At 42.7% G+C, this 20,320-nt stretch overlaps 1 protein-coding gene across 8 annotated transcripts in view; it reads left to right on the forward strand.

The window, feature by feature from the left end:
- The first annotated feature begins 327 nt into the window (after positions 1-327).
- Positions 328-20,320, forward strand: part of LOC136748656 (band 4.1-like protein 1) — a 75,537-nt gene continuing 55,544 nt past the window's right edge. For 3 of the 8 annotated variants that reach the window (XM_066702594.1, XM_066702597.1, XM_066702595.1), the window contains exon 1: positions 328-669. The gene's annotated coding sequence lies outside the window, so the exon portion shown is untranslated. The remainder of the gene's footprint in view (positions 670-20,320) is intronic. The other 5 variants (XM_066702600.1, XM_066702598.1, XM_066702599.1 and 2 more) reach the window with 3 other exon arrangements.

Below are 20,320 nucleotides of genomic sequence, written 5' to 3' on the forward strand. Positions count from 1 at the left end.
GCATCTGCATGGAGGCTGGGTGCTGCGATAGTGAGGGCATAGCTGTCTTCGTAAGACAGTAAGAATGGCGCACCGCTGATCAACGCCAAAGCTGCTGTTTCTGAAGACAGGTGAGCGGTGGTGCAAATGCAGTACAAACGTCAAACACCAAATACAACTGAAACGTCATAGATGGTTGTTCTTATTCTTGGTTCTAAAGCTGCCGTCTTGCAGAAGCAGGGATTTCTGGTGCGCTCTGGATGTTGCTGTCAGGGTAGTATTGTGGGAGCAACAGAAAAAAAAAGGAAACGAAAAGAAAGCGAGCCGTGAGCCGCGCACCAGTGAGGGCGCCGACGTGCTCTCATTGGCGTGGCGTTGGCGGAGCGGAGGCAGTCCCTCGCATTTTATTATGCCGATTCGCTCACACCGACGATCTCTGGGATCCCAAGTCTTATGAAAACATCTCTCTCTCTCTCTGCTTCTATCAGTCCCTCCCTCCCTCTCTCTCTCTCTCCCACACACACAGGCACACGCAGCTCTTCCCTTCTCTCGGACTATCTCCCGTGTTAGGGGAAATCACAGACCCAGCGGCGGGGCGGCGGCGGTGGCGGTCCGGGATTGCGTTGCGCGCTGTGCCCCTGACCTCAATGCTCCACACCTGGACGCGGGACTGACAGATCGTGTGGCAAGGTGAGCGGGATCAGCCCCCCACGGGCAATGCCAGGGCAGACCATCGTCGCGTTTTGCCCGTCACTTGCACCCTCTCCACACCCCGTACTCGACCCGGCGCTTGCTGGAGCCTGTGTCCGTGTCCGCGCTGCTAGGTAGGGGGAACTTTAAATGCCGTGTCTCGCGTTGTGTGTATGCGACAGCAGCGGCTTGCGCTTTAATCGCCTGTCCCCACGGCGTCTGGACATCATGTGAGATTTTTCTTTCCGTGCTTTTACACGTATGATCGTGCTGTGCTGGGGCTGTGTTGTGACTGGGACAGGGTCAGGGCGTGTGATCGCAAAAAAGGGCGATTGTGACAGCTGTGCGTTGCAGGCGGACACCGAGTAGGGAACTGCGCTGGTTTAGTGTGACTTGGCGTGGGTATCCATAGATGTTGAACAAAGCGCTTTTGGGGAGGCACCCTGTCAGAGAGACTTGAGACACAGGTATATTTTGCTGGCGCTCTGGCGGTTTACCGGGGGTGTGAGAAGAAGGAGACGGGTTTTCTGCATGTATTGATCCCTACCGGGAGACAATATATAACGACGGGGGAGCGGGCGGGGGTTTATGCGGGATCACAGAGGTGCACAGACACAGGACTGCGCTGTGTCAGCTGGGCAGGGAGTGCCAGCGGGCGCCTTTGTGACTGTTTAATGGGTGGAAATATTGATGGCGAGTGTGATGATCGATGGGAATAGATATTCATTTAGGGGCTAAGGAGGCAGGGTGCGTCCGTTTTTTTTTATTTAATTTTTTTATGTGCTGCTGCTTGTATTGTATTTTTGTGACAGGCGTCCCTTCCCCCGCCCACTCCAGGGGTGTTTTTCGGCAGTGCGGGGGGCTCGGGTATTGAGGCTGGGGGGACGGGTGCTGTGACAGTAGCTTTAGCTGACATTAGTCACATTAGTGATTAGTATGTAAATGCAGTTCAGACAAGTAAACCTTTTAGGTAGAGGCAGTGGCTGATTTTACACACCGTGTCCAAATTGTTTCATTTGCCTTCCATTTCTGCCATTGCTACAGTAGCCTAATGACTGCATTTCTCCCTGGTTTCAATAAATTATAACACAAGAAGTCACGCTGCATTCAATCCATTTGAGTAAAGATGTTTCTCATCCTTCATGTAGTAACTACATAAGCAAGCGCCACATGTATTGTTCTCCTGTGGAGAGTTCGCTTTTTATTGGGAGAAATGTCAGTGAAGATGTAACTGTATGTGTTAGAGCAGGGGTTTTCAAACTGGTCCTGGAGGACCCTCTGCCCTGCTGTTTTTTTTCCAACCTAGGTCTAAATTACTTAATTGAATGCTATATTGCTTTTTTAGATCAGTTAAGGATTCAATTAAGCAATTAAGACCTTGGTTGGAACAAAAACCAGCAGGGCAGGGGGTACTCCAGGACCGGTTTGAAAACCCCTGTGTTAGAGAATAGGGCAGCCAGATAGTGTAGCTAAATATTTGAAAAGTGTGCAGTTGTGGGATTGAAGAGATGAAGTGGTGAGTTTGGAGATGTTTTGTCATGATGCATGTTACTGAAAGGCGCATGTGATTTTAGTGACAATACCCTTCCACAAATTCATCAGTTATATTTTATTGGCCATGGATCCTTGACTTGCGTTACTGCCTTATGTTTAAGTGGAAGACTAGTTCAATCTGATTTTGTGTTTGTTTGTTTGTGTCTGTTGCGAGTCTGTAATTGTATATGGCCCAGCGGGGCAGTGGAGCAGAATGACAATTCGATGCCCCCGTATGTTGCCTAGGGGCACACATTATACACCTGACCGTGGAAAGTATGGGAGGGGAGAAAAAGGCCGCCCACAGTCACTGCTTCACTAACTGCGTCTGACTTTTAAATAATTTCTCGTGATTTCCACCAGCAATCAGGGCTGTGAATGCATGATCGTGCAGCTGGGGAGGAGGAAGGTCCTAGGAGAGTAGATTACTGTGAGCTCAAGTTTAAGCTCTATATGTCTATATGAAAATGTGTGTGTGTGTGTGTGTACTCCATAGATTATAAATGTTTTGTTATGGAGTGATATTCCAAAATATACACCTTCCATGTAAACTGTCTTCAATCACATAAAAGCTGTAGTTTCCTGTAGGCTAAATCAGTGTTTAAAACTCTGAAAAGTATCCAGTTGATAAATATTTATAGTTTAGTGAACAATATTGCTACTAAACTTGTAATAAAGCACATGAAATAGCATAAACTCCTGATCCACACAAAACGAATTGCAACAGAGGACATATTTTGGCATAAAGTGACTGTCATCCTATTTCCTGATTGTGTCCCTCCTTGTTAGTTATGGCGTCTGCACAGAAGAAAATCTATTCCCCACTCTCATTCAAACAGACCACTCCAATCACATGACGAACACATGATTGTTTGCTGTAAAAACTGCTCTAGTCTGGAGGGAGCCTGCCTGCTCACCGCCAACCCGCACAACAGGAGCTTCACGAGTATGGATAGATTCTGACAATGGACGCACATTTTTTAAATTGGGCCTGCTTTTTGCTTCTGCCAAGTTTGTGTCTGGGCACAAACCAGACAACCCAACATGGTCTCGCCAGGCCATGTTTCAGTTGCTTTCTCTAGAGTCCAATTGGGTGAAGAAACTAGTTGTTTTTTGTTTCTGTAGCCCCGTGGTATTATTTTTGTGCTGTCTGTGGTTCCCCAGTGTCCCTTATATCTGGCTTTACTTGCATGCTACTGTTCTTATGTGACCGATGTGTAAAAGGGGCAGAGGGGATCGGCAGAGGATTCTGAGGCCTGCTGAATGCTTGAGCTCAGTCCAACAGGATGCACTTGACTGACCTCAAGTCTCCTGGAGCAGTTTCACATAGCCTGGCCACCTTTGTTTGCCCAGGGGATACACTCCATAAGTTGTGTAGCCCTGACTGACGGCCATCTTCCTGAACTTGAATGCTTTGGCATGTTTTACATCAGCCAGGATTGAAGCAGACTGGAGATTTACGTTACAGTCGCTATACTTTTTTTTTTTTTTTTGTCTTTTTATTCTAATTTGAAATGAGAAACCGCTAACAAAGTGCAAAGATGCTTTCTCCCAACTATAGCTGAGACTCACGGGGTATACTGTCTGGAAGTGTGGTGCTCAAAAGTTCCATTATAAAGCTTTTAACAGTTAGCGTAATCTTTCAGGGCCCCTTTCCTAAATTTGCGAGTGATGACCGTACTTGTACAGTACAGTATGTGGGAATGGCAAATGTACATCTTTTTGCTGGTTGCTTTAGTAGTGTATTTATTTAATATCATAAGTCTGACCCAGAGCTTCAAATCCAGGCCTGCTTTTTACGCCAGCCAATTTAATTGTGTGACTGACTGGTAATGCCCCCGAAATATCTATGTGATGAGTGATTCTGTATCTAAACCAGAATGGCCAGATATTCATCTACTTGCTTTTTGCATGAGAGTGCCAGGTCTTGTTTTCTAGTTTTTCAAGCACTGTTGGTCCTCAGATTCTTTTTTCTCATCTGCATGTCAGTGATCTGTATTGAAGTTGGCCCCACGACACATCTCGGCCCCTAAAGCGGCTCCTTTTCAATCCCCCCCCCACCGTCTGAACCATTACCTAGGATCTCGTTAAAAGAGTCACAGGATTTTTTGCCTATCCTCTTTCAGATGCTGTCTCAGCCTTTGCCATCTAGATAGATAGATAGATGAAAGTAGAGGGGGTCTTAAGCTTGCACTGCTGACACCTTCACATTTTTTTTTCCTTTTTCAAATGTGCTTAACACATTTTTGTCTGCCTTCCAGAGAGAGGGAGAGACAGGAAGAAGCTTCATAGGTTCTGTTCAATTGCTCTCTCTATCATAATTCACTTGCACAGTAGTTTTGCCTGCTGGGTGGCAGACAAACAGACAGACAGAGAGATGGATAGTGAGATGCCTCCTTCTGTCTTGGTACATGCCAGGGCTATTAGCGGTGGTGGGCACCACGCCACTTCATGTGTCAGCTGAGGATCGATTTTGTTTTCTTCCCCGAGTGGATTTTTTTCAGGCTTGCTGTTGAGGCAAATTGGATTTTCCGGCCCAGTGTAAACAGAGGGAGAGTGTCAGCAGTCCATTCATACGCTGCCTCAGAGACACACAGGCTTCAAAAGCACAGAGGTACACTCATAAACAGGCTGCTTGATGACTAGGCCTGTAGGCCGAACAGAGTTAATCATCTCAAACTTTGTGTTAATCCGCCTTCTGTGACTGGCCAGTTTCCCCTTCGGCAATTTAACCACTGCCCGGACATCCAATCCCACATTTGTGCAGGATATTTTGTTTAAGGGCATTTCAAGGGCATTTTTAATTTCAGCTTCTATTTTCCTTTTTGACTTTCAGTGAGTTATGGAGTATTCCCGCTCTTGTACATAGAACAAAAACCTATACCTGTTTACACACACACACACACACACACACACACACAAACTCATGCACACGCAAAGGCAAGTTAAGCCTGCATCCACAGGTACACACGTTGCAAAACAAGTTATTCTACAGGACAAAAGAAGTTACTGAAAATATTATATGTGGATTAAGGACAGAATTAAAGGGGAGGGCCTGAAATTTAGGTGCAATTGTAGCAGCTTTATTTCAATTGCAGCTTTGAAGAGATGACGTGTAGTGAAACTCAAACTGTGATAGGTAGGATTCCAGCTGCCGGAGCTGAACTTGCCATAAGTGTCAGTTAGAATCCCCAGTCTGTTTTCTTTTTGCAAGACATGTTACCTTCTTCCAGACATTTTCAAATGCTTGTTTTATGTCACGTGCTTTACCAGCGAAACCACAACTCCAGAGCAGAGAGTTAGTTTGATGTGTCTGTCTGTGCAGTTCCAGTGTTGAGCGTCAGTAGGTGTGACTGTCTGATGTCGACAGTTGTTTAAGGATCACTTGTAGGGTTTGTTGACAGCGATGAACCTAAGTTGGTAGATTGTGTCATGTTAATGGGACAATATAGGTCTGAAGAACAATGTGATAAGAGGTTTGTGTTGGGCTGAGTTGAACAAAGGCCTGTCCAGAGAGATTGGGGAAATGACAGGGTTAGAGAAACTACCTTTTGTAGGTAGAAGATAAGGAAGATAAAAACAGTGTAAAAGATGTTGCTGACCATAACATAACTCAATAAACTTTATAGACTATCGAGTCCATCTGAGCTTTGTCTTTTTCCTGTACAACTGTGTCAAGCATGGTATAGAAAGATCCCAGCATATAACCCCTGAATCCTATGGCAGTTTATGCTATTTTAATAATACTGAGTGTATATTCTCCTTTGCAATGCCAACAGTGTACTTTTTATTTTAAATCGTCTCTTATTTTCAGTTCAAAACCTTAAAAGCTTGATTTCTCCCCCCCCCCCCACACACACAGTTTGGAATGGCACATCTGGTTTTGTCATGCTGCTACAGACATCAAGATTTGGGGGTTGGTGGTTTGGGGGGGAGGTGGAGAGCGGGGAATTTAAAGAGCAGGACACAATGCTCACCTGAATTTGCAACTCAAATGAGAAGGCAGCGTCTCTGACCTGCAGTACCGTGTTTGACAGGTGGCTCTGTGCTGCGGGGCCTGGCCTTTGTGAACCGTTTTCATCCTCTCTCAGGATCCCAAAAGTGTCTCCAAGCTAGGTTGTCTGTTCAGACTTGTTCAGCGGCCAGGGCTACAGATTAGTGATGATTCCAGAGGTGGGAGTCTGTTCTCCACTTGTGTAATGTTATAATTCCCAGTATCCCACTGTCTTATATGGGCAAGTTTGCCAAATTTATGTGTTCTCACATTTCCTATCCACAGTAACATATCTAAGCAAAACTAAATCGCTTGACTTGTCAGGTAATTACAGAAAACTTTATCTTACATCACAGTATATAGGGTTAGTAATATGGGAGATGTATCCTGGATAGTATAGGGCTGTGAAACCTACTTCAAGTCTTTGCAAAACAAGGTGTTTTTTGTTGGTATTGCTGCTGTTGTTTTTTCCCTATTCAAAATCTTTATCGTATGTGAAAAAACTAAATTTGCACATGAGGTGGTAATTCTATTATGGAGTTGATTTTAAAAAACAGAGTGAAGTTTACTTTTAGTAGGTTGGCTGATGTTGGATTGATATTAAACCAAATAAATTGTGTTATATAGGCAATTTTTGCCCCCTGACTACCATATAACAGTGTGCACCACCATTCTAGGTTGAGAGGTTTACTTACTTCATTACGTTTGGTACAGCGGTCAATTGATGTGGCAATTTAAATGACCGTATTACCTTGAATAAAAGCAGAAGTGTCTGGGTACAGCCTGGACAAAATAGCTGCTATAGAAATAAAGCTCCTTTGACTGGCAGAGAATATTTAGGTTGCTGAACACATACACATACTGAAGACCTTGCTTTCTGATATTTGAACATGAAAGGTGGATGGGAATGTGGGTTTCATGGCTGAGAAGGTTGAGTGTTTTTTTATGTGTTGGATTAGGAGGGGGTTGGCAGGAGGCATTGTGAAGACCCCCAGTCCCCTTATACACCTTCAGCGGCTGAGTGACTAACCTGATTTAATATGACAGGAAGAGAATCATCTGAGGGTCAGAGGCTATTTACAAACATTCAATCATAAGAGGCTAATGGTAGCAGGGGGAATAACTCCAGCTTGCTGGCCAATGAGTTATCTGTCAATATATATCCCTGTCTTCACAAGGTTTGTTTTCCTCCGTCTGTGGTCCTGGGTGGTACCTGCAGCTCCCCAGGCAAGATCGCACCGTTCAATACAATCTTTTTATTAACAACCCCTTGGACATCCATGTTTTTCACTTTGACTTACATACCATCTGTTTAAGTAGAGATGCTTATATTTGCCTTTGGTGACAGTTTATGTTATTTTGCATATAGTGCCTAGATTATTTTACTGACTGAAATACCTGTCCTACCTGAATCTTTATTTCTGAAGCACATTTTTCTTGGGGTTGGGGGGTTTGCTTAAATTTTATGGGACTCGAGTGGGGCTTTTAAAGAACTGCATTCTCATGTGTACCGAAATCACCAGAAGACCAAAGCTAGGAGGCAATCATGCTGATTAGCTTCCTTATATCTAATCAATCTTGCCCTTTCATCTATTGATGTCTTGGAGAGACCAGAGAGTCAGGTTTGATTAGTAATGAGCAGAACTATATATTTTGGTTGTCTGTCTTTTGTGAAAATCCCAATTTTAATCTAATTTAATTTTTAGAATTCAGAAAATCCATCCATCTTCAAAACCACTTATCCTGGTGAGGGTCACGGGGAACTGGAGCCGATCCCGAATGGGCAACACACACACACACACACACACACACAGGGTAATTTAGCATGGCCAAATAACCTAACCTGCATGTCTTTGGACGGTGGGAGGAAACCAGAGTGCCCAGAGGAAACCCACACGGACAATTTGCAAACTCCACACAGACCATGCCACCTGAATTCAGAAAATATTCTTCTGAAATCAACACGAATATTGATTTTAATCTTTGGACATTAATGAGAATGATTTGGCTCTTTGATGTGAATTTTTGTTTCATTATATGAGATGGATTGATAAGGCTTGATCTGAAGGCTTGGTCTGAAGGCTGAATTGTTCTATAGCAGTGTTTCTATACATAGTTTATGGGAATCTGTGGGAATCAATAGTGGCCATAGAAAAACAATTACATGACTGTAGAAAGGGGGGAAATTGTTGAATAGAACCAGGGCCCTGCCATTCTGCTTCATGGGATTACAGTGAGTCAGCAAATTCTGAAACAATGCAGTTATCTCATCCCCCTTTTTTCTGCTTTCCTACTGACATCCCTGAATATGGCTTCACTCTCTTAGTATAGGATACAGGTTTTGGCTCCATTTCTAAAGTCCATCCCTTCTATGGTCTCAGTCCAGACAGAAAAAGCACAAGAAAAGCTATTTGAACGGACCCTTGGACTTGAATTTGTACTGCTGTGGTCTTTTATGACTAAATTCTGCTCCTTGTTTTGGGCCTTGAAAGATTGTAAGGAAACGATCAATACATATTTCCCATCTCAACAACATTTTAAAAGCATGAAAAAAATAAAAATAAAAGAAACTTGTGCCAATACCACAGCAGTAATTTCTGGTGTAGTGGAAAACGAGCAGGAATGGATATGTGTTTTTCAATTTGACACAAACCGTGCCAACGGCCACTATATTTTCTCCGCACGGTAGAATGCCATACGTGAGAGCTGTGTGAATCCCCGCCACAGGAAAAGCAATACATTTAAATTACACCTCTTGTTTGTCAGAATGAATTAGTCAGTTAACGTCAAAGTAGGTTTTAACCAGAAGTGAAAGATCTTGTGTCACAGGCCGGAAATACTTCCAGAGCTTTTTGCTCCAGTCTCAAGTGCACATTTTCAATCGCCAGTCTGTTGATACACTAGTGCGCATGAGAAGAGCTCGTCTTCCAGTCTTGAGTCTCTGTCACTAGGGTTAAACACTGGGCTGTCCGCCTCTCAGGAAACTGCCAGGTATGTGGAATTTCAGCCAGCATGTCTTAGGCCATCCTTCTACACTGTTGTGGTTCCTGGCCCTGCAGCTCTCAGCACAGCAAACCGGTCTGACTGGTTGAGTGCTTGAGTATTCCTCTGAACCTGACTTGGTCCCTGTGGTCCTTCCCATTCACAACATAACCACAGACAGCTCCGTTGTCAGCGTTTTCAGCTAACGAGCACCCAGACTTCAATTTCTTAATAACTGCTGCAACAAACAATGCCTTCTATACTCCACACCCTTAAAAGTGACACCCAGGCCCTTTCAATTTTTGCTCATCCCTGAAAATTATCCCTGAACATCAACATCCAGTGACAGTGAAAGGATCTGACAGACTTTTCCCTCAATAAAATATTCCACTTTCCCCACTCACGATGAACACTGAGACTCACCTTTCCTTGCCTGCTAATGGTCTCACTTCTGTCACGTCTCCATTTTCAGCTTCTCACCTCTCTAACATTAATACTAATACACTCTACTCGGAGCTCTTAAGCCCTGACAGGTGAACTCTACAACTCCCCCCATCCAGCTCACCTTGAACTCCAGCCAGTGTGCCTCATCTTAGGAGTAGCTGGCTTTCCACACCCTGCCCAATGTCACAATGCATAGACCTCTCCAAGTTTCTTTTGTGTTTTTCTTCATTGTTAGTTCATGCAATATTAACAGCAGATAACAGGGCTGGGCTTATTCTTAGGTTAAGTTTATTCAAAAACTGCGAAACAAGCAGCAGCTTGAGCGCCTGACTTCACCCTTTTTCAGTATTTGCGGTGTCTCCTCAGTTCACAAGGAGTGTAAGTTTCGAGAACTGCTCTGGAAATACTAAGGGACTCCATTATGAAAATGTAAATGTTTTTTCTTTAGTGCTATATAAACAAATGGGATGTTAGTTACTGCAGTAATACTACTACTACTACTACTACTACTACTACTACTACTAATGATAATAATAATAATGATAGCAATAATGCTCCTAATAATTATTATAATTCGCCTTGTGGAAGTGAAAGGAAAGCTGCAAGGTTTGAAGTCTACACCCACTCTCTCTCTCTCTCTCTCTTTAAATTTCCTAGTTCTCACTCTTAACGCCAGATATAATCATCCTGGGGGTGTGCTTGTATTTCTGTGCTTTTTGCAGTGTCGGAAAATAAATCCTAATTATTTTTGAAACGTAGAAACACTCTTCATGTGGCGATGGGTTCACTGGGCAGAGTGAGTGTTCAGGAGTGTGGGAAGGGCTCTGTGATTTTAGCACAGAGCCTGACATCGCGGTTATGTGGTTGCCCTGTTGATACACCAGCCCCCCCAAACTTGGTATGCATCGGAAAAGCTAATTAAAAATCTCTCTTCAGTTATAACCACAGAACCAGAAGCACTGATCCAAATGTTTGGGAAATAGTCTTCTGTTCTCCAGTTCCTGCTTGGCAAATGTGTGTGTGTTTCAATCTGTAATTGAAAGTCTCAAGGCCAGTGGAAACAGTTTATTGTTATTTTTGGTGCTTAGTAGTGTTTCCATGGTAACTTTTCGGAATAGGTGCATCCCCCCCACTCCATTTTCTATTGCTGATGTTCTCTGTGAGTGTGTATACATATTATTGGGTTTTCTTTTTGTTCCTGGGAGAATTTCAGGAATGTTCCATCCCTGCTTTTCTGAAAGTCACTGCGAAGTCTGCCTATTGTAGCTTTGATTGACAGGGTGGATGTATTTTTAAAAGGCAACAATGAGAGTGTCAGCTGAGACCTGAGGTGGATATAGGCATGTTTTGCTTGTTAAAGATACAAGTGGAAAGCAGCTCTGTCAGAGGATTGTGCAGATTGGGTGGAGTGTCTTTAAAGGTGTGGGGCTGAATGGACTTAACATACTGTGTTAGAGACAGCCAAGTTTATTTTGGCACATTGTTAAAGCAGTGGTAACTTAACACCCAGGGATGGACTTGGACTTGGAAGTCTAGTAGCTTTTGAGACGGGAAGGTCTACAATTCATGTAGCCTTCCTTTCCGTTAAAAGAGTAAAACTGCAATAGGAAGTTGTGATTAAAGGACTGGTGTTGCCTCCTGAAATAGATTTACTAATGGGGAAATAAACCAATAAACCAGCTATTTTATCAGGACCTTTGTATTGGAGGTAATTGAACAGCATGGTTGGATTTCAAAAATGTTATTGTACTAGTTTTGCATACTCGGATGAGGTCTCCTCAGACTCCAGAAGGTCTTGAAGAAAACTCATTCAAACAATAATGATGTAGAAGGTGATGGGAAGCAGACTTTAATTAGTCCTTCACATCTTGATGTTTTTTTTCCACTTAAATTTAATTAATTGAATCGACTTGTAGTATTATACTGATAATGTGATACCTCTTTTTACTTCCTGTCTGGGAACAAAGATAATAATAAAAATAAATGCAATTGGTGGTGATAGAGAATTATACCAATTTAAATTGAAAGTATAGCTAAAGTAGCAATCAGATGAAGAAACATCCGCTAGGAAATTGCATATGGTCACTGTTTATCTCTTGAATCCTTTGTACATAAATAAACACCGACTGCTGGACCCACAATATGCTAAAGCATCTGTCTTTTTAATATTTTTCCACATTTCCTCTCCTATAGGCCTAATTGAATTCAGTGTAAACCCAATTGTAATTCTGTAAAACCGGGAATGGGTTGTGACCTAGTTCAGTCTCTTAAAATACACTGCACTGAGCCAGAGAAGAATTGAAAATATGTATGTAGAAGCCTCCACTTTAGATGTAAACATGGAGGCTTCTTCTCTTCCTCTCACCATCTTTCTTTGTTTCTTGTCTGTAGTGGCATAATTGGGTGTGTCCTTTACAAATTAGTGTTGACTTTTGGAAGGTATGTCGATTTGTGCTCTTTCCATTAACCTTGCTTTTCCAATTCCCTATTACTATTGCTGTTATTTTTCTTACAGTGGTAATCTTACCTTAAAAAACACACATACATTGAAAGGCACAATATTTTTTCACAAAAGCTGAGGTCCTCATTTTGTTCCTGTGCTTGTTTCCACAGCAACCATAACAATTTAAAGCTTCCAGCCAATTGAATGTTATTTTGCAGCTTTTAATTAGAAAAGAAATGTCCTCATAGGATTAACGTGTTGGACTTTGCGTCTTGTTCCCCACCCCACCACCCCGTGTTTGTAATTCACAAGGAATTAGAAAAGTCGTATTAAAGTTGTTCATGGAATCTGTATCCGCAAAGAATGAGTGTCGTGAGTGTTTTGTGAATGGTCTCTCATTGCTAAAATTGTGCTCAAGTTCTAATGAAAAACATTTGTTTTGAGGGCAGGGGTAAATGAATTCCCCAGTCCAGTTAGGCTTGGAATTTGTCCGACTTGGCATTTAGGCCATTCGAGACAATCTAAAACCCCGTTTACGACACTGTTGCTCCGTGTGCAAAAGCAAGCGGGTGAAATAATAGTATGTTTATTTGATGCAGAGGACTAATGACTGCAAATTAAATTGACAGTACTGCCTTCAAGTGGTTTAAGGAGGGGGGTGAAAAAATCAGTGGCAACATTGGAGGAAGAGGGTTGGGACAACTCATACTGCACAGGGTTAGTGCAGTGAGATCCATGCAAACACCAAAGTAATGCATTAATGGACACTGTGGCATTAAATTATTCATTTGTTTTTTAACATGCAAGATAGATGAGTACCGCAGTTCTATATTCCAACCCGCTTCGTCAAAGGGGGTGCTGTTATGGTGAGGTTTGGCCGTAGGTCTTGGAAAACTCCTTGAAGAACCTTAAAGTAACTCTGCTACTTTCTGAGGAGCATCGTGGCTCTTTTTGCTAATGTCTTCCCTATCACTACAGTCAGAAGGGGTGACCCTCTGTAAATCTGGAGTAGTACTGACAGGAGAGGGTCGTTCTGAGGACTGGTGCGCATTGATTACCCCGGTCGCAGGCTATTAGCTTTCTTTCTGTTTACGCTACAACAGCCTGCAAGCTATAGGACAATTAATACCTGGATAGCTGAAACTGGATCAATGTTGGTTTGTGTGGGATTTCTGCTTGTTTTTGTTTTTCTCTGTTTTTTTGGTGTTGGTGGGGATGCTGTTTAATCATAACTGAATGCTGTGTATTAAAAAGGAAGGAAAAGAAAGATGAGAAATGGGGAATGAGAAACAAAAGCTGGATAAGTTATGGCAGTGATTCCTCTGTGACAAATATGGGGTCTTGTTCAGAGCTGGAGTAATTTATGGTGCGAGTAAAAGCAAACGAAAAGGTAGCTATTGAATCTACCCATCTGTGGGGAAATATACAGTGCCTGCCTTTAAATAGTATTGTATATGAGGGAATTGTTTGTGCTGAGGTTCTTTATAATGTTCAGTTGTGTCGGGCGGACTTGAGGGGTGTTTTCTCTTTTTAGTTTAATACTGTAACATTTCATTTTGAATGTGCAAACATTTACCAGAGGGTTGTGGCATGGGATTGAGCATCTTACCGGCTGTCGCTGGCTCTTTGGTGCAATGTTGTGATCTCCCTGCCGTAACAGTTTATTGCACAGTCGGCCTGATTTGTGACTGACAGAAGTAATGAGAAGCAAGGGGCAAGAGGAGACCTTGTTTGGTGTCAGGCTTGCTTCACTCTGCCTCCCAGCCCTTTCCCACACTGCACCTCTACCAGCACCACCACTCTGATAGGAGCTCTGTGTCCTGGGGTTGCCTGGCACCTGGCCTATCTTGACCTTTTGTTGTGCTGTTGTTTGCCCAACAGCTGTAAAGCTGACACACGAGGTCAGGGAGAGCTGGAAGTAAGCGGCAGCCCAGGCACCTCTGAACTCTCATCTGCAGAGGAAATGTGTATCTGTGAGTCTCCGAGTCTCCATGTTAAGTGAAGCGATGGGGGCAAATGCTTGGGGACTGATTGATGGTGCCAGCCTGGAAAAATCAGTGCTGCTGAGGGGGTACATTTTGAATGCACACCAGAGACCTTTTGTTGTAAAGGCCAATTCATTTGTTTCTGGTGTCTTGCATACGCTGTCAGCTTCCCTGAGCCACCCTGAACCAAACCCCTGTGCTGTGTATGCGGTGCTAGAGAGCGGTCTTCAATACATCATGCAGACTTGTCTATGTATGCATCAGCTTCCAGTTCCATAGCTTCTTCAAACAGGCATTCATGTACCCCCCTCCCTCTCACGCACACTTACATTCAAAGCAACATGCCTACACTGTCCTGATCCTGACATAGTTCTGTTTGCTGTGACTTAAGAATCTGACTATTTCTCTGTGCTTCTCTGGAACGTTGCTCAGTGTCTGGATTGCCTTCAGTGTCTGGTTTTCATGGTTGCTTCCTTTTTCGTTTCTCTCGTTATCTATTCAGTTGATGCTGATCAGATGCAATCTCTCTCTCTCTTTTTCCAAGGCTAAGCTGCAGGGTTACTCCCAACTAACTTCCAGCCCATGATACGGATAGTGATCGGGTTATAAGCTGTTTATGGTTCAATATATTGTGAGGCTATCTAGTGTTTTATTGACAGGGGCCAGCTGGGTGGATTCTGTTCACCTGAGTTGTTTGCTTAGCATTACTGTAGTCTTTCATCATGAAAATGCTATGGACTGCTAAAGGAATTCAGCCCTGGCCACTTGTTCCTGCAACTGTTTAGATTAGGAACTGGATTGGCCTGTTTTTCATACTCTGGATATTTGGTTTTGTAGCACCATCATCGGTTTTATTTGTATAAACTATTCTCACACTCTGATTTAAAGTAAAATAGTTGTGTTTTTGTTGTATTTTTGTTTTTATACTCGCAGTAGTTGTTTTTAGTTGTAGTATTATTATTAGTAGTAGTGTCATTATAAGTCAGTATATTTTTATTGCCTGGAATTGCCTTTTTTCCCCTTCAGGGAAAGCTTAGATTAATCTTATCCTCAACTGCTGCTGCCCGTTTATGAGGGAAGAAGACAAACGATGTGTTCAATAGCCCTCGACACAGCCAGACAAAATAATTGTTTCATCTCCTTCTTCTTGCCCCCATCTCCCCCCTCCACCCCTGCCCCTGTCCTCGTCTTCTCTTTAGCTTGAACCATTTCACCTCTCCGTGCGCTCATTTTAGGTATTTTTTTGGCCTAAGATGTATTTCTTAATCATTTCCCCTTATATTGAGAACGTGCTCCCCTGACATGTACTTCTCTCAAGAAATAATTCCCTTCCCCCTTTTGTGTCTCCCCTACACAGTGCACCAGATCCTACATTTTGCTCCCACGTCATCCTACTGACTGGTGTAGAGTGCTCACTTTGATGAAGCCTGTATAGTGTATTGTTTTTATTTTATTATTATTGCACTTCCCATTGTATCCCATACTGTGTAAACTCCTAAACTGCACTGTGTAAAGTACGGCACTTATTTATTGCCATGGGGATCTTATCACATTGCTGCCGTTCAATGCTATCTTTTCTAAACATTTTTGTTTTCCCTTTTCAGTATTTTTATATATAACTGTACACCCTGCAGGCCACCTCAGATCTATCAAATCTCAAATCTATTCTTATTATTACAGGGGAGGATTTAGGCTGGTTCACATCAGTTCACAAGAACTGTTCAAAGATAAATACAAAGAACATTGATAAACGGGACCTTTGTATTTATTTGTTTTAAATCAAGGAAGGATCTGAATGGGGATATGTATCTAAAACAGTAGAGAGGTGAGAAAGCTGACTTTTTATGGAACTGGAAGAATTCAATGAACCTACCAACCCTGGCCTACCTGTCACCTGTTTGGAAGCTTCGACTCGGAGCAGTTTGGTTGTGCAGATTCATGACAGGGTTAATGTGCCTCAAGTTCAGAGGCTGCGCATATGTAAACACCTGGCGTGCCCTGATCATGCCATTCACAGCAAGCCATGCCAACCTTGTGATGGATTGGCGGAGCAGGGAGGCATTAAAGCGAGAACTCCATTTCTCATATTTGCTGGCCTCCCCTCTCTTCTCCAGCACTGGGACATGTTATATCTGATACAGTAAAGCATAACCGTGGAAGGACTACAAAATACAAAAACATTAGCTGCAGAAACGACTAAATAATAAAAAAAGACATGCGCAACTAGGTTGTTTGGGCACTTGAAGATATTTTTGTGAAATATGTATAGGACGCAGTTCATTAATTGTTTTGCTGTGCTTGTGACTCATCAGCTCTCTAATTAGACTGCTGTATGTTCTCAAAACTGTTTGCTGGAGTGAAATTCAAGCAGCTCGGTTAAGAGGTTAAAACAGACTCGTTTGAACGGTTATTCGTATACACCTCTCAAATGACCTTATATCCTTATAAGGTTGACTTATACTTTTACTGTTAAGAGAGAATTAACAGTGAAAGAAATTGTGATGAATTGCATTGCATCTCTAATGTTACAATGTTACAAGGCATTATTGTACTTTATACTTTGTAGATCACAAAAAGACATTTAACCTGATAATTAACGTTTTCTGACCTCCTGTCATCTCCGCTGGCAAAACATGTCTTTTGCAGGTGGGGGGAAAAAAAACATGTCTCGCAGATCGTTTGAAATCACGTCGATAATGACTCCCAATATTCAGAACAGGGTGGTTAAAGGCTGATTCAAGTCTAGATTTAGGAGACGTGTACTAATTGCAATTAAAGTTTAAAAAACGCTTTTGAATGCTCTCGTCGAAATGGTCCTCGTTATAGCTTTGAAGTTTCTTAGCATAGGTTTTGATAGATTATAATTTGAACTGCCTTCAGATTTAAGCGGCACATTTATCTCAAAAAGATTTACCCTGATCTGTTTGAGACAGCTTGCCGGCCTGAGACTAGATCCACTGTGAAGTTCCTCCGGTCCCCAGCTCCATGGGAGGCCGCCAGTAGGAGGTGTGGAGGACCGAGCCATTTCCCAGAACAACACGGCACCCTGCTGCTGCTAAAGGGATGCGGCGCTCAATATCGGATTGATGCATTTGACGTAAACGACATTAACCTAAAAGTTTACTCAGGCTGCCGCCAAGCATACTAAGCAGGTTGCGCTGCAGGATGATAAAAAAAATAAAAAATACCACCGTGCAAGTGACTAATACTGGAGACATTTTGTCAGGGCTGCTCTTCTCTTCTTGCAAGTAGCTTATGTGAGAACTGAGGGTTTGCCATACACAGGTCTGGGCCCTCGTCAGGGGATGAGATTTTAAGCACTGCCTAAATACCAAAAAAAAAAATCCCCCTCTTCCCTGTTGTTTTTTGCAGTATAGAGTGCAAGAGTACAGACTTGTGTGCCCTGCGTCACCTTGAATTTCAAGATGGCCCGTGTTCATGATTTAATTGTGACTCTGCCAAATCAGCTGCTGCCCAGTCTGATGTTTTGGTAGCCACTTTGAAAACCACACTTCACTACAGTGAAAGCACTTTGACTCAGAGGTGTTTCTAGATGGTCTGTAAACCCAGAGAGCACATTCAGATCCATGCTGCTGCACCACATTTATCAGCTGTGCCACTGGTTGGGTGCTAGTGGTAAAACTGAAAGGGTGTCCCACAAGATTCAGCTAGAGATATGCAGTGTCCATGATTCAGTCTGTAGCCTCCTAAAGCTGTTTGAAAATCCAAAGTTAGCAAAGTTATCTGTGCACCACAGCAAGTCCGCACTGAATTCGTATTATTAATTTATTTTGGGAGCGTGCTCAGTGTCGATCCTGCTCTGCAAACCTGCAGCGTCTCTGGGCTCCGCATGGGCAGGCCTGGTGCAGTGACGGGGGGAGGGAGGGGGGCTGCACCGCTCTGCAGTCGCTCAGACTCGTCCAACCTGCAAGAGTGAGGAGACAGGCTTGGGAAGGTCAGGCCAGAGGAGGCTTTGGGAGTGTGTGATTGTGTGTGTGTGTGTGTGTGTGTGTGTGTCTATGCCACAGCGAGAGAGATACTTTTACCGCAGCAGTGTTTATCACTGCTTAAGAAGCACATGATTCAGCAGGGAGATCTGGCGCATGGACAAAATATGCACAAAGTTTCCATTGCCAGCTGCTGCTGTGAACCAAGCAGTTGACTAAGACACTGGCACAGTCCCTTGCCTACAAGGTCACAAGCCTGTCACATTATAACCTGGGCTCTGTCTTTCTCTTTTTCTATCCAAAGCATATGATGGTACACCTAACTAATTATACTGAGAGTAATCTGGGAGTGCTTACAGTTTGAATATAATGTACAATTTGTTATTGAATATAAGTCCAGTAGAGCTAGTTCTATGATTAGCCACTTGGTCGGCATCTTTTTGGACTCCTTCCTTCAGTTTATGTTTGCTTGGGGTCACCTCAGAGTCCTCTTGTTTCATAAGCATGGAGAATGAATGGAAACTGTGCCATGGATTCTAAAGCACATTATTTGTCCCTTTCTGGTTGCCTTGAACTATTTTAGACTTTCATGCCAGAGATTAAACATTAAAAGTGTGCCGCAAACAGTGTTTCTAAGTTGGAAGTGTTAAACATTAATTCACAAGCATTCATTTTCTTCTGTTTTCTGGAATGCCTTTGCTGATAAGATGTCTGAATGCAAAGCTGTGATTTTAGAGGTGTTTGCTGAAATATCATTATTTTGTTTTATGTGTTTATAATTTTGTCTAGAGAGGGAATGATATTTGACCATACCTCAGTTGACTTCCTACTTCTATTCAGGCCAGGAAAAAACATATTGGCAATTGTGCTATAGGGGATTGGAGCAATTTTATACCATCATGATGCACAAAGCTGCAGTCATGAAGCATTTTCTTGCAAAGTGTATGGTGCATTTATGAAAAAAATGAAAAAAACAATGTTTTAATGTTGCAGAATGAAAGAGAAACCTTTAAACTGCCTATAGGGGCTACTAAATTTGTCCCCTTGCAGATTGATGTGACATATTGCAATTCTATTGTGGTGTTTTCTTATTAGGGGCTAACTTAAGCATGGTGGTAAATGTTTTATGAATATTGGCCAACAGCGTCTTGCTATAAATGAAGTCCTATAAGCTCTGGCGATAATTAGCTCGAACAGCAAAGCTTCTCTGTCTGTACATAAATTTTCACACACCTCCAGCACATTTTACCTCACAGTGTGAGCTGTGTGCTTTGTGCAGCTTTTTATTGACTTGCCTGTATAATTGCATTGGAAATATATATGTATGGGTCGAATGCGGGAGAAGTCTCAACATGCCATCCATCCATCATTTTAATATCTGCTTGCAATTTACAGAGGTGGAACCCGTGACAACGTGTTTATTTGAATAAGAGTTCATCTTTTAATGAGATTATCTGTTACACCAGGACAGAGCAGAGAGATGAACTCACCACTCCCACAGTTTTCCAAATGGTAGGCCCAGATCTGTGAGATTTTGAAATGTCAGCCTGGTTCATTTAGATTTATTTGGTTTGTTCAGTCTTTGTTCTTAGTTTCTGCAGTGTGGAAGTGTGTTTGACTTTGCAGCAGCCAAGGAGCCAGAGCTTTGGGTTGGGCAGCTGGTGTTTACACGCAAAAAGCTCAAAAATGGTTGTTCCATTTCTGAATCCCAGAAACGGGCCTGGATTAAGGCTATTTAGATCTTAACTCTGGTTTTCTTCAGCTCTGGGCTGCAGTATCCTGGAGAGTACTGCAGTGGGATTAATGACAGTGGAGACACTATATTTGGAATGTAGAATACCCATGTTTCTCTGCAGTTAAAATTGTCTCCTAGTACTCATGTAGTGTATGCAGTCAGTCCAGAGAGTGATGTCACAGTAACACACGGATATGAACAGTCAGCCAAAGGTGATTGACATGGACTAATTGGCTTAAGAGCGAGCCCTCTGTATTTCTGCTGGCATGATGTTTCGGCCTTTAAAACATTTGATTCTTTATGTATTTAGTCAAACGATGACTGACAATCAGGCTGACCTGATTGTGATTAAAGCATGCATCACAGACCACTCAACAGAGTTAAATATTGTGGGGTGTCCCCTTTTCTCTCACTCAAACCTCAGAAATATATCTCTGCTGAGTGGATTACTAGAAATATTCCCAAGAACGTCACTTAGGAAGCAAACCTGAGAAGTTAGTTCTAGTACTTGTGTTGTTGTGGAGACCCACTGTGTGTTGTTTTTTCATTTTCCACAAGTCTACTCTTACAAACAGTGTGTTCCCTCAT

The sequence above is a fragment of the Amia ocellicauda genome, chromosome 4, assembly GCF_036373705.1.
Source record: "Amia ocellicauda isolate fAmiCal2 chromosome 4, fAmiCal2.hap1, whole genome shotgun sequence".
In the NCBI taxonomy this organism is placed as follows: domain Eukaryota; kingdom Metazoa; phylum Chordata; class Actinopteri; order Amiiformes; family Amiidae; genus Amia; species Amia ocellicauda.